Source organism: Neovison vison, chromosome 3, assembly GCF_020171115.1.
Source record: "Neovison vison isolate M4711 chromosome 3, ASM_NN_V1, whole genome shotgun sequence".
NCBI classification, from domain to species: Eukaryota; Metazoa; Chordata; class Mammalia; order Carnivora; family Mustelidae; genus Neogale; species Neogale vison.
The window spans coordinates 218,846,498-218,860,933 of NC_058093.1; the positions used below are offsets into that span (position 1 = coordinate 218,846,498).

General features: G+C 37.2%; 1 protein-coding gene across 8 annotated transcripts in view; it reads right to left on the reverse strand.

Annotated features, from left to right (window-relative positions):
• The window catches only part of MTMR3 (myotubularin related protein 3), a 140,424-nt gene that overhangs the window by 90,568 nt on the left and 35,420 nt on the right, over window positions 1-14,436 (reverse strand). The window lies entirely within an intron of this gene.

Below are 14,436 nucleotides of genomic sequence, written 5' to 3' on the forward strand. Positions count from 1 at the left end.
CGCGCTCTCTCTCTGACAAATAAATAAATACAAAAAAAGAGAAAAAGAAAGAAAAGCATGTTTGGGGGAATACAGGAAAACACAGAGAATTTGCCAAGGCTATTAAATTTAAAAATTAAATTTAAAATGGCTATTAAATTGAAAACTGGGTGTCACTAAATAATGTTCTACTACAGATTATTATTAAATAATATATTAAATTTAATTTAATATTAAAATATTAAACCCATCAACACCTTCTGAGATGCTAACAAAGGAAAACATCGGGGGCGCCTGGGTGGCTCAGTGGGTTGAACCTCTGCCTTTGGCTCCAGTTATGATCTCAGGGTCCTGGGATCAAGCCCCACTTTGGGCTCTCTACTCGGCAGGGAAGCCTGCTTCCCCTGCGCTCTCTCTGCCTGCCTCTGCCTACTTGTGATCTCTCTCTCTCTCTCGCTGTCAAATAAATAAATAAAATCTTTTTAAAAATAAATAAAGGGAAAAAATCCATTCACTCACAACTGAATATTTTTAAAATAACTTCAAGCTGGGCACTGCTTTCTACTCACTTCTTAAAGCCTATTTCAGCACTAAGACAATCTAAATAAGGGAAAGTCAGGAAATCAGGTTTTCCATTAAACTCGCAGGCTCACCACCCTCCCAACTGGCATCTAGCACAGGAAAAGCCTCCAGGGAAGGAAAAGAAGTCTATTTGCCCTGCATTACTGAGCTGTAAGTTTGTGTTGTTATGGGCACCAGCACAATAAAACAAATATAAGGGCAAGGAAGCAAAAAGCTCACCGGATAAGACAATTGGTCTATGTGTTCAGTATACTAATGAGACTGTAAGTACCTAAAAGTTCCCAAGCATAACCAAATACAGAGTTAAATATATGTATTTTTTATACATAAAATATATATACATACACACACACACACACACAGAAGTATTTGTATATATAAAATTATGGGGTTAGGGTACCTTGATAGAACCATAGAAGTTAAGGAATCTTTTATTCTTCTTAAATCTAATCCTTCCAAATTACAATTATAGACTACAGAATAGGAAGAATGCAAACCTCTCTAAGGGCTTGCAGAACAGATAGCTGACTTTGTCTCCAGCCTCTAAACTTTTCCCCAAAATAAGGGTAAGGGAAGATAAAAGATTATTCAACCAGATAGTAAACCTAATAAAAAAGGCAAATTCTTTTGCAAAAGTCAGTATTTAAGACCACATCTCCTGCTTTTATTCCTTTATTCTACTCCCCACAGCCTGTGGCAGAGTGGAGGAATAGGATTTCCCTTTTTACTATGCACTGTCACTTCAGTGTCTGCTCTTTTAAACAAAGACTTCAAGGGAATACCGGTATTTAAGAATTAAAAACATACAAGGGCACCCTGAAGAGTGTTCTCTTTTAGGCATTCATTCAGAGTTTCAGAGTCCGGTAGACCCTGCCTCAAAACCTAATTCAGGCATTTATTAGTTTTATCATCTTGAGCAGGTCTCTTTTCATTAACATGTTTGACAGCAAAAATATCCCACAGTGTTATTATAAGTGATCTAAGACACAGAAGCAACCAGAAGTGTACCTAGCATTTAGTAATCACATACATGTTAGCTACTCCCACTAATACCCTGCTATGTATCCATAACTTAGTTACACCACACACACTTTAGGTAACTGTTTCTTGAGCTCTCAAAAGAAATATAATTATCTGTCTTGCCCAATTTCATGAGATTACTGGAAAACAAACCAATATACAAAAAAAGCTACTAAAAAGTCTTCCATTATAGATCTATCCATTACTCTGTTCACAAAAAAGCTACAGTTAAACACTGCATATGGAGCTCTGTTTTATATTATGGACCTTTATAGGCTTAGTAAAACTAGTCTAAAGGAATATTTAAGTATTATTTTGTTAAACAAAACCAAAGTCTGAATAACTACCATTATCTTCTACTTAAAAGCTAGTATTTACTGACCTGTGCCTATCACTGAGCTATGTACTTTTCATACATATCTTATTCAATCTTCATAGGGCTGTTGTTGAGGTAGGTACTATTTATCCCCACTTCAGTGAGGACAGCAAGTCTCCCAAGGGTTAAGTAATCTGCCCAAGGACTAAGTAATTTGCCCAAGGTCAAAGGGCCGGTATATTTCTAGATTCTAAAACACCACACTAGAATGGACCCTTTACCATGATGTGACATGATCACTTGAATGCAGTTTTCCCCTAAAACAATGGTTAAGATCTTTTCAAATTCTACAATTAAAGTACTAAAACTCAGATACTAAGGAAAAGAGACATTATAAATTTTACATGAAAATACAAATAAAACCAGAAAGAACTTCTGAAGTTACAAGTACAAGAGAAAAACGGGGCTTCAGAATATCTAAACAGGGCACAAGGAAAACCACAACCTTCTTTAGATACTCCACCATGGATAGTGGTTCATTTGGTGAGAGGTGTACTAAGACCTTTAGTGTACTGAGTTTAATTTTCACAAGCAAATTTACTCACTTCCATAGAGAGTAAACACAATACAAATGCCTTTATCCATACATCGACTGACCTAAAAACTTACACTATTATCGGGAAAACAGGACGAATACATGTGACTTTGACAAGCATGTCACTTCTGCAGGAGGCAGTGATAAGGGACAACTAAAAATGCTCTGTTGAGTTTATGTATCAACTTGACACTTCATAGTGTTAGTTTACAAAGAACCCTGACAGACTAAAGTTTAATTATAATTAGTACTTCTTAGTTCAAAAATTATGTTAAGATACTATAATATAATATATCTGGTGACAACAACCTAATGATATACAAGCCAAAGTTAGCAAGATGCATTTTAGTTTTCAAATTTCAAAACATCTTGACCAAAAGCAAAATAAACCACATTTGCATTTAATTAAGCTTAAAAACATACTGAAACTTCTGTTGATAGAGGAACCAGAGGTGGTACGTGAAATATCTTGCCAACTGTGAGGTGTATCCAAGAGCTTAGATATAAGATTATCATTAAAATTAAACTCTAAAAATCCATAAAGGATTTCTCCATGGTTATGTAAGAGAATGTCCCTACCTTATTCTTAGGAAATAAACTCCAGAGTATTCAAAGGAATTCTGGAGGGGCACAGTTCCTTCAACTTACTCTCAAAGGGTTCAAAAAAAAAAAAATGGGGAATTATAAAGCATATGAAACAAAAGGTAAACAACTGGTGAAGGGTAATGACTGGTAAATTCCTTATGTTATTTCTGTAACTTCTACTAAGTCTGAAATTGTATCAAAGCGAAAAATTATTTTTTAAAATCTGACACAAATATGACAGATTAATATTATTCAACTAGTCTGCAGGTACATGAACATTCATTATATTACTTGATTAATCTAAATTCTCCTTATGATTAAAAAAATTCAAATGAAAAAGAAGGTTGTACTCTAGTCCCAGGTAAAGTATATTCTGTCCATGAGGAAGGCTGCATAAGACTACTAGAATTTTGTTATTAATCATCTATCATACAATTAAGCCTTGTTCACTTCCATGCCTTTCAAGCTATCTCTGATTATAGCATCCCTAATTTATTAGGGATGCTACCCTGGTGCTCTTTACAAGCAGAAAAAGAAACATTTTGAAAAAGAACTTTTACTATGAAACTAAAAACAAAAACAAAGACACTATAGTGATAAAAGTCAAACTGTGATTATCTCTTTGGGGTATGTACTGACTGGGAGAGAGTCTGAGTGGAGGAGAGCTCTAAGTGTTTTGTTTTTGTTTTTGTTTTTGTTTTGAGAGAGAAAAGACAGAGCAAGAGAGGGAACACAAGCAGGAGAGTGGGAGAGGGAGAAGCAGGCTCCCCACTGAGTGAGGAGGCCGATGCAGGGCTTGATCCCAGAACCCTGGGATCATGACCTGAGCCAAAGGCAGTTGCTTAACCAACTGAGCCACTCAGGTGCCCCTAAATGTTCTATCTTAATCTGGGTGCAATTACATGGATCTATACACATGTAAAAAGTTATCAAGCTTAAGGTTACTATACTTTATTACATGTACAGTTATTTCCCAATTTTAAAATAAATTAAAACAAACTAGTACTTTCAGAAAACAGACATTCTCAGTTCAATTCCAAAACCCATAATGCGACGGAATGACACAGATTACAATGACACTCAGATTTATACCAGTCTCTGTAATCTTGGTTAACAGCAGTATACCTCTGAGGTGGGTTTTTTGTTTTGTTTTGTTTGTTTAAAGAATAACCATTCCAAAATTTTAAATAGAAGGTGTTCAAAGAGATTATGCAAGGAAGAAAGAAGAACTGGCAGTCAGGAGTTCCCAACAAATACCATGAAATCTGTAATATTATGATCTGTAACATTATCATCTTACACAAGAAATCAGGTTAGACAGATTCCCCTCTACTGTTTTATGTTTTAGTCTCAGCCACCTTAAAAAGATAAATAATGGGGCACCTGCGTGGCTCTGTTGGTTAAACATCCAACTCTTGATTTTGGCTCAGGTCATGATCTTAGGATGATGAGATCCAGCCCTACTTCTGATTCACACTGGGCGTGGAGCCTACTAAAGATGGTCTCAGTCCCTCGGTCCTTCTGTCCCTCCCTCTCTCAAAAAAAAAAAAAAAAAGGCTAAAAAGCATGAATTTTTTTTCTCCCTTTGCAGAAACTATGGAAATAGAAAACATTTTTAAAAATATAGCTTTGGCAAGAAACTAAACACTAACACTGTGGGTGTTGTCCTTCATTCAAAACAATGTCTGCAAATTCAGGACAATATAAACCAAAATCAATGTACGTAGTAATAAACAGGACGATGAAAACTAACATTTAAGAAGCAAGTATGGAAATAAAGAGTAGATGAGCTACTGCTATCTTCCTTCCACTGGGCTATATTTCATTACAGATTCAAGTACTGTTACCCTTATTGTGTCAGTATTTCCACAGCAGAACTGAAACAAAATTTTTTTCTAATTCAACAGTGACATCAAGTTGCCAAGTCACCATTCAGAAAACACTCTCAACCCTAAAGAAATTTAGGAACTTTTTAGCCAAAAACATCTAGAAATTAATCATTTTTTTAAGTTCATTCTCTTAATAAACCAAATACAATGCTAACCTCAGAAGTCTACATAAGAGGTCTGGGAATGACCATTTATATCAAATTTCTATAATAAGAAATGCTAATCTACAGTGACAGAGATCAGATCAGTGGTTTGCTGAGACTAATGGGAGGACTGCTAAAGGGTATAAGGAACCTTTTCTGCAGTAATGGAAATATTCTCTATCAAGAATAGAGTGGTGATTTTATAAGCCCATATGCCTGTCAAAGTACACCAGGTGAATTCTGTTGCATATAAATTATATCTTAATAAAGCAGACTTAAAAAGTAAATACACCCAATTTAGAATTTGAAAAATGATGGGAAATCAAATGCTAAGGAAAAAAAAATTCACTGAAACTTGATTTAACTTAAAGATATCTGTATGGGGGCGCCTGGGTGGCTCAGTGGGTTAAGGCCTCTGCTTTTGGCTCAGGTCATGATCTCAGGGTCCTGGATCCACATCAGGCTCTCTGCTCAGTGGGGAGCCAGCTTCCTCCTCTCTCTCTCTGCCTGCCTCTCTGCCTGCTTGTGATCTCTTTCTGTCAAATAAATAAATAAAATCTTTAAAAAAAAAAAAAAAGATATCTGTATGGAAGACAATCAAGGGGACTTCCAAAGTCACTTGACCCTCACCAGCTCTACTGTCCCCATACCTACCACTGCCACTCCTCAAACACTTGGCTCAATGCTATAAGCATTTCAGTCAAAACACAGACCCTTCAAGCATCAGAGATACCTTTAAAAGTAACAAATCTGGGGGCGCCTGGGTGGCTCAGTGGGTTGAGCCGCTGCCTTCGGCTCAGGTCATGATCTTGGGGTCCTGGGATCGAGTCCTGCATAGGGCTCTCTGCTCGGCGGGGAGCCTGCTTCCCTCTCTCTCTCTCTCTGCCTGCCTCTCCGTCTACTTGTGATTTCTCTCTGTCAAATAAATAAATAAAATCTTTAAAAAAAAAATGTAACAAATCTGGGAGGGAAGGAACCAAGTCTGAGTAAATGGACAACAGAAAATAATGCACACTTTCCTAAAGCTATCTTACGATAACCTAAACCTCATAAGCAATCGGAAAACTACAAAATAAAAACAACGAAGATAACTATTTTCCTATATTACAGCCACTAGACTGGCCAAAATTAAGATACCATTTACTTTCAAATAATGAAATAAACATGGAAAATGACTACTTGCATACACTTGGGTAGAAGTAAAATTGTTACAGCTAACTTTTTAGTTCTTGGTTTATTTTTTAATACAGATTTTTTTAAAGATTTTATTTATTTATTTGACAGATAGAGATCACAAGTAGGCAGAGAGGCAGGCAGAGAGAGAGGGGGAAGCAGGCTCCCTGCTGAGCAGAGAGCCTGATGTGGGGCTCGATCCCAGGACCCTGAGATCATGACCTAAGCTGAAGGCAGAGGCTTTAACCCACTGAGCCACCCAGGTGCCCCAGTATAGATTTATTTTTAAATAATTCTACATTCAACACTGGGACTCAAACTTAAAACCCTGAGATCAAGAATCAAATGCTCCACCCACTAAGCCAGTCAGTCATCGCTATTATAGCTACTTTGAAGAGCATTTTGGCATCATATTAAAACTACAGGTACACAAGACACCTAACTGGCTGAGTCGGTAGAGCATGAACTCTCCATCCCAAGATCAAGAGTCACAAGCTCCATGCTGGCTCATAGCTTACATGGGGGTGGGGAGGGGGGGACTGTAGCTATGTATACCATATGATCCAGCAAATCTGTTTTGCCTTTTAAGTAATCTCTACCCCCAGAGTGGGGCTCAAATTCACAACCCTGAATTTAAGAGTCACATGCTCTACCGACTGAGCCAGCCTGGAGCTCTAACCCAGCAAATCTATTTCTCAATACTTCAGAGTAGTAGTCACCCACTGAGAAAGATGCTTTGAGAGAGACGTTAGTTAATTAATTAATTAATCAATAAAACCTTCACTGCAACAGCTAGTAAGAACAAAAGACTAAAGATAACCTAAATATCTACCAATAGAGTAACTAAATGAACAAAAAATTATGTTTGTATTATGGAATATTATATAATATTTAAGCAAATATTCTGAGACACACTGAAGAGAAAAATGATGTAGAGATGTACAGTATAGTAAAAAGAAAAAAGGTAAAGAATGCCATATATTATTTAGGGATGGATACACATACACACACACATACACACACAGAGGCATGGGGAAAAAAGCCTGTGGGGGAGGGAATATGCTAAATGAATTATAGTGATTATCTCTAGAGAGAATAAAAAGACCAGCACATTTAAAGGAATTTTAGCCTTATCTTTAATGCTTTAATATTTCACAAGGAGAAACTATTCACCTATAACTCACATACTGAAATTTTATTTTGGAAAGCACTAATGCAAACAAGAAATGGATATATTGTGTTTTCCTCCCTTAAATAGTTCAAACTGAGAAATATTACTATTATTTCACACAAGTTGCTGTGCCTCTATCATGCACCATATTACATGCTACTTTGGAAGGCCCATCAATACTCAAATTTTCTCCTCTAATAAACTACTGCCACAAAGGAAGAATAACATTATTAATACACCTCAAAACCTGTAAGAGACAATGAAAAAAAAAAAAAAACAAAGATTTAAAACAAAAATTCAGGGGTACCCTGGTGGCTCAGTAAGTTAAGCATCTGCCTTCAGCTCAGCTCATGATCTCAGGATCCTGGGATGGAGCCCAGAGTTGGGCTCCCTGCTCAGTAGGGAATCTGATTTTATCTCTCTGCCCCTCTCCTGCTTGTCCCTCTCCATCTCTCTTTCTCTCTCAAATGGACAAATAAATCTTTTAAAAAGATGGCTATTTTAAACAAACAGAAAGTAATAAAGTTTAGTGGCACCTGGCTCACTCAGTCAGTGGAGCATGCTTTCCAATCTTGGGGTTGTGGGTTCAAGCCCCGTGTTGGGTATAGAGATTACTTAAAATTAAAAAAAAAAAAGAAGAATTAAGTGTTGGCTACCATGTGGAAAATTGGAATTCTTGTGCACTGCTGGTGGGAATGTAAAATGGTACAGCCACTGTGGAAAACAGGACGGCAACTCCTCAAAAAAATCAAAACATAAAATTGCCACATCATCCAGCAATTCTACTTCTGGATATACATACCCACAAGAACTGAAGAGTAGGGACCTGAACAGGTATTCATATATCCATGTTCACAGCACTGTTTACAGTAGCCAAAAGGTGGAAGCAACCCGTGTCCATCAGTGGATGAAGGGATAAACAAAACATGGCATGTGTGTACAGTGGAATATTATTCAGCCTTAAAAAGGAAATTCAAACACATGCCACAACATGGATGAACCAACATTATGCTGAATGAAATGAGGCACAACAGAACAAATACTGTATGATTACACTTACATGAGGTACTTAGAGTAGTCGAATTCAGAGAAACAGAAAGCAAAATGTTGTTTGCTAGGGGCTTGGGAGAGGGATGAATGGGGCATTAGTGTTTATTGGGTACAGAGTTCCAGTTAGAGAAGATGAAAAGGTTCTGAAGATGGATGGTAGGAATGGATGCACAACAATGTGAATGTACTTAATGCAACAAAACTGTACACTTAAAAATGGTTAAAACGGGGGGGGGGGGCTCAGTTGGTTAAGCACTGGAGTCTTCATTTCACCTCGGGTCATGATCTCAGGGTTGTGGCATGGAACCCGACATCAGGCTCCACACTCAGCACACAGTCTGCTTGAGATTCTCTCCTTCCACCCCTCACTTGTACACACACATACTCACTCTAAATAAGTATTTTTTTAATGGTTGAAATGAAACATGAAAATTTCATGTTATGTATATTTTACCACAACACTCATTCTCTCTCTCTCTCTCTCTGCATATATATATATATATATGCATAAGGTAAAGGTAGTAAAGTGAAATAAGAATTTCACAAAATGAAAAATGCATTAAAAAATATAAAAATCCAGGGCGCCTGGGAGGCTCAGTGGGTTAAAGCCTCTGCCTTAGGCTCAGGTCATGGTCCCAGGGTCCTGGGATCAAGCCCCATATTGGGCTCTCTGCTCAGCGGGGAGCCTGCTTCTCCATCTCTCTCTGCCTGCTTCTCTGCCTACGTGTGATCTCTGTCAAATGGATAAATAAATAAAATCTTTAAAAATATATATATATATAAAAATCCTAAGCTCCCCCAAAAGAAATTCCCCAAAATATTAACAGAGTGTCCATTAACAGGATGTACAAGAGGACAAAAAACAAAAACAAAAACCACGACCCTGGAGTTTTTGTTACAACTCTGACTTGTAAATTTGTAAACTTTATTTTTTTCATTGAGGTACAGCTGACACACAATGTTTCAGGTATACAACACAGAGGTTCAACAACTCTATACCTTATGCCATGCTCACCATCTGTCAACATACAGCACTATTAAAATATCTATGACCCGTGATATAACTTTCACCCCTACCCACCCCACCCACCCTGTGACTTATTCATTCCATAACTGGAAGCCTGTATACCTCCCACACCCCTTTACCCCATCCTCCTCATATTCCATTCCCCATACCTTGTGGGTATGTATATTTTTGTACATTCCCCCCATCCTCCTCCCCTCTGGCAACCATCAGTTTGTTCTCTGTATTCACAGGTCTGTTTCTGCGTACATTTTAAACCTTTATAGTAAAACCTGAAGAAGTTAGTCACCCATATATCTTCAAAGAAGAATAACAAAAGGCAAAAAAAATTAGAAGTAAAACTTTTAAGTTTTAGCTTTTACATTTGGTCACCAGCAATCTTTAAACCAAATGCAATTTATTTCTATGCTTTATATCAAAGTCTACACAACAGATTTCTAGGGATTTTTTTAAGTAGGCTGCACACCCAAAGTGGGGCTTGAACTCACAACCCTGAGATATAGAGTCGAATGTTCAACAGAATGAGTCAGCAAGGCACCCCACTAGAGATTTACATATAAGGCTGAAAACACAAAGATGCTTTATCCATAACAGATGTACAATACTGCTCTTGACATGATTTCCTTCACCTGTAAGATTCTTTTCCTACCATTCAAAAAGTTTAAATATCAACCATTTCTTTTTTAAGATGCAAAAAATAGGCATCCAAGTGAATATAACATTCAAATATTCTAAGTACCAGTAGGTACCAAAACAGTACGCAAATTTAACAAGGTATTTCTTACTGAGTCCCATATCCAGACTTCAACTTAAGTGTCTTCTATTCCTAAAGTCTTAATCTTGTATGAATTCTTTGATGGCCTTAGTTTTACAAAGTAGGCTCCAACAAAATGTTATTTTCTCCAGCCAATTACAGATGGTTAAGTTAGCAGAAATGAGTCACTAAGTTAGCACAATATGGAGTTATCTAATAATTTTTTTTAGCTAATAAAGACTGAGTTCCTGAGTCATCTGATTAAAGTTTTATAACAAAATTACCTTAATCGTAATAATAAAAGCACAGGAAAAATAAAATACACATGCAGTCATCACCTGAAATCTTAATAAAGTGAAATACATTTAAACATAGTTGTACTGGATTGAATTTAATGTAGAAAAATACTTCCTACAGATTAAAACCAGGACTACAAACATGCCCAAAGGTGAATATAAATTAATAGACCAGAAATACTTATTAAATTTCAAGAGACAAATGTCTTACAGGGCATATATTACTATATTACAACATTAACTTTATTAACTTCTTTAAGAAAACTTGCCCTTCTTGGGGCGCCTGGGTGGCTCAGTGGGTTAAAGCCTCTGCCTTCGGCTCAGGTCATGATCTCAGGGTCCTGGGATCGAGCCCTGCATCGGGTTCTCTGCTCAGCAGGGAGCCTGCTTCCTCCTTTCTCTCTTTTTGCCTGCCTCTCTGCCTCCTTGTGATCTGTCAAGTAAATAAATAAAATCTTTAAAAAAAAAAAAAAAAAGAAAGAAAGAAAGGAAACTTCCCCTTCTCATTTTCACAACTAGCTTTTGCTTTCAACGTATTTACAACTGGACAGTTTAAACCATTTTGCCAAATGTATCAGTGAGAAATCCATGCCAAGACAGAATGCCCTTTTTTTTTTTTTAAGATTTTATTTATTTGACAGAGATCACAAGTAGACAAAGAAGCAGTCAGAGAGATAGAGGGGGAAGCAGGCTCCCTGCTGAGCAGAGAGCCCAATGCGGGGCTTGATCCCAGGACCCTGGGATCATGACCTGAGCCAAAGGCAGAGGCTTTAACCCACTGAGCCACCCAGGCACCCCCCCCTTTTTTCTTTTTTAAACAACCCAGCAATCGCACTACTGCGTATTTACCCCAAAGATACAAATGTAGTGATCCACAGGGGTACCTGCACTCCAATATTTATAGCAGAAATATCCAAAATAGCCAAACTCTGGAAAGAGCCCAAAAGAGCTCCATCAACAGATGAATAGATAAAGAAGATGTGGTGTCTATATAAAACAGAATATTATGCAGCCATCAAAAATGAAGTCTTGCCATTTGCAATGACATGGATCAAACTAGAGGGTATTATGTTAAGCAATATAAGTCAAACAGAGAAAAACAATTATCATATGATCTCACCAATACGTGGAATTTAAGACATAAAAAGGATCACAGGGGAAGAGAGGAAAAAATGAAACAAGATGAAACCAGAGAGGGAGACAAACCATAAGAGACTCTCAATCTTAGGAAACGAACTGAGGGTTGCTGGAGGGGAGAGGGGTAAAGGGTATGGGGTGGTTGGATGATGGACACTGGGGAAGGTATGTGTTGTGGTGAGTGCTGGGTGTTGTGTGAGACTGATGAATCACAGACCTGTACCCCTGAAATATTACATTAATATACTAATGTATTAATGTAAATACATTAATACAAATATATGTTTTTTTTAAAAAGGAATCAACAGTTGTTTTTTTAATGCCATTTACTTTTTTTTTTTTTTTTTTTTTTTTTCAGAAAAACAGTATGCATTATTTTTTCACCACACCCAGTGCTCCATGCAAGCTGTGCCCTCTATAATACCCACCACCTGGTACCCCAACCTCCCACCCCCCCCGCCACTTCAAACCCCTCAGATTGTTTTTCAGAGTCCATAGTCTCTCATGGTTCAACTCCCCTTCCAATTTACCCAAAAGCACATACCCTCCCCAATGTCCATAACCCTACCCCCTTTCTCCCAACCCCCCTCCCCCCAGCAACCCACAGTTTGTTTCGTGAGATTAAGAGTCACTTATGGTTTGTCTCCCTCCCTATCACTTTTAAGTATGTACACTTTTGGTTTAAAGAATAAAAATGTGACATGCTAAAGAATTAGGAGGAGGTGGGGACTATAGAAAACTTTTTTCCTCCCAGGAAAAAAGAAAAAAAAAAGTAGGAAACACAAAATGAGGAAACTTAATGACCCAGTGACTATGGGTAAAAACTATGTAGTCCTATGACATGACACTCAAAGTTATAATTTTAGATTTTACCCTGATACTGAAATGTCTCTTGTGGGGAGAAAAGACATTCAAATGAACATAAAGACAATCTTTTCCATGCATCCTTAAAGGCAAATAACATTGCATCCCTTTACCTTTTAGAATCCATAACCAGTAGCATTTTTTTGTTGTTATTAAATTCCCTTTACCCTTAACACGTGACATGAAATGATCCCTTTAAATTAACTGCTGACTGACAATTTCTTGACAGATTCTGGTAAAACCCCAATGTACCACAAGAAAGCAGAAGCCTATCATTACCATTCAGCATATTCTACCCACCTGACTCAAGAAAGCAACTCAAGAAAGCAACTTATACATGAATAATTTCCTACTCCTTTCCCTTTATAGGCTACAAATTGAATGAAGTCAGAGACCATGTAATCTTGCTCATTACAGCCTCCATAAGGCCTAGGGCATTGGAGTGTCTAGTAAATAGGTGGCATTTGGTAAATACTGTATTTATAAACCTAAGCCAAATCCTACAAAGGAAAGGTAAAACTTAAAGAGGAAGAGGTTTCAAGGCAGGGGAAATGCCTCAGAGAGATCTTACCGGTTATCAAAATGAAAATTTTTAAGTTCAAATTTAATAATACATGGAAGTTATTTTAAATTATAAAACCAATTTAGAGATGCTTAACATCATGGAGTTATTTTCCAGGTATCTATGAAGTAAAACCTTATTGTGGCACATATAGTAGACTAGTATAAGAAAGAATTATATATACTCTAAAAGTTCTAAACTGCACCAAGTACAGATCATGCTCCTAACACTTCCCTTCCCAATTCATCTCACACCAGATAATACCAGCAATTACTAATCTTTTCTAAATTAAGCACTTAAACTCTCTGCATTAGCAACCTAAGACATTTGATGATTTTAGATTGGAAAAAGTAATTTATAATTTCAGGATTAATATGCAACTTCCCTGGGTCAAGTGATCCCTTACCAGTTATTCAAATCCCATTTAATCATTAGTAAATACTGGTACTCAGAAGATCATCAAGCTATAAGAAGATCTTACTTACCCATGGACACAGTATGTCAATTTACCCATAAATTAACTTTTTACCAAGACATAAAAGCTATAAAAGGAAAGTAAACAACAGGTATTAAATTAATGCACAATATTTTTATAATCTTCTATTCACCTAATAGTAATAACGACAATAAAATGAGGGAGGGCACTTGGATGGTGTAGTTGGTTGAGCTTCCAACTCTTGGTTCTGGCTTAGGTTGTGATGTCATGGTTGTGAGACTGAGCCCCACAGCAGGCTCTGCTCAATGCAAAGTTCCCAAGAGTCTCTCTCCCTGTGCCTCTCCCCCACTGCATGCAAGCTCATGCTTGTGCTCTCTTTCTCTAAAATAAATAAGCCTTTTTTTTTTTTTTTTTTTTTAAATGAGGGGCGGGTGCCTGGGTGGCTCAGTCAGTTAACTGACTGCCCTTGCTCCGGTCAAGATCCCAGGGTCCTGGGATCAAGTCCCACGTTCTGCTCCCTGATTAGCAGGGAAGTCTCCTTCTCCCTCTCCTCCTGACTCATGCTCTTTGTCTCTAATAAATGAATAAAATCTTTGGAAAAAATAATTTTAAAATATTAATAAATTAATTAAAAAGGAGGGGAAATTACTGATCATCTTTTGTCAATATTTAAATGCTAGCACTATTCTTTAAGTGGTGCCAAATTTGGCACTAAGATTTGTTCCAGTGAAATAAAGGTTCTCATGAACAAAGACGGTCTAATATCAGGAAAATTATTTTAAGTAATCTCTACACCAAACATGGGGCTTGAGCTCATGACCCTGAAATCAAGAGCTGCATACTCTTCCAACTGAGCCAGC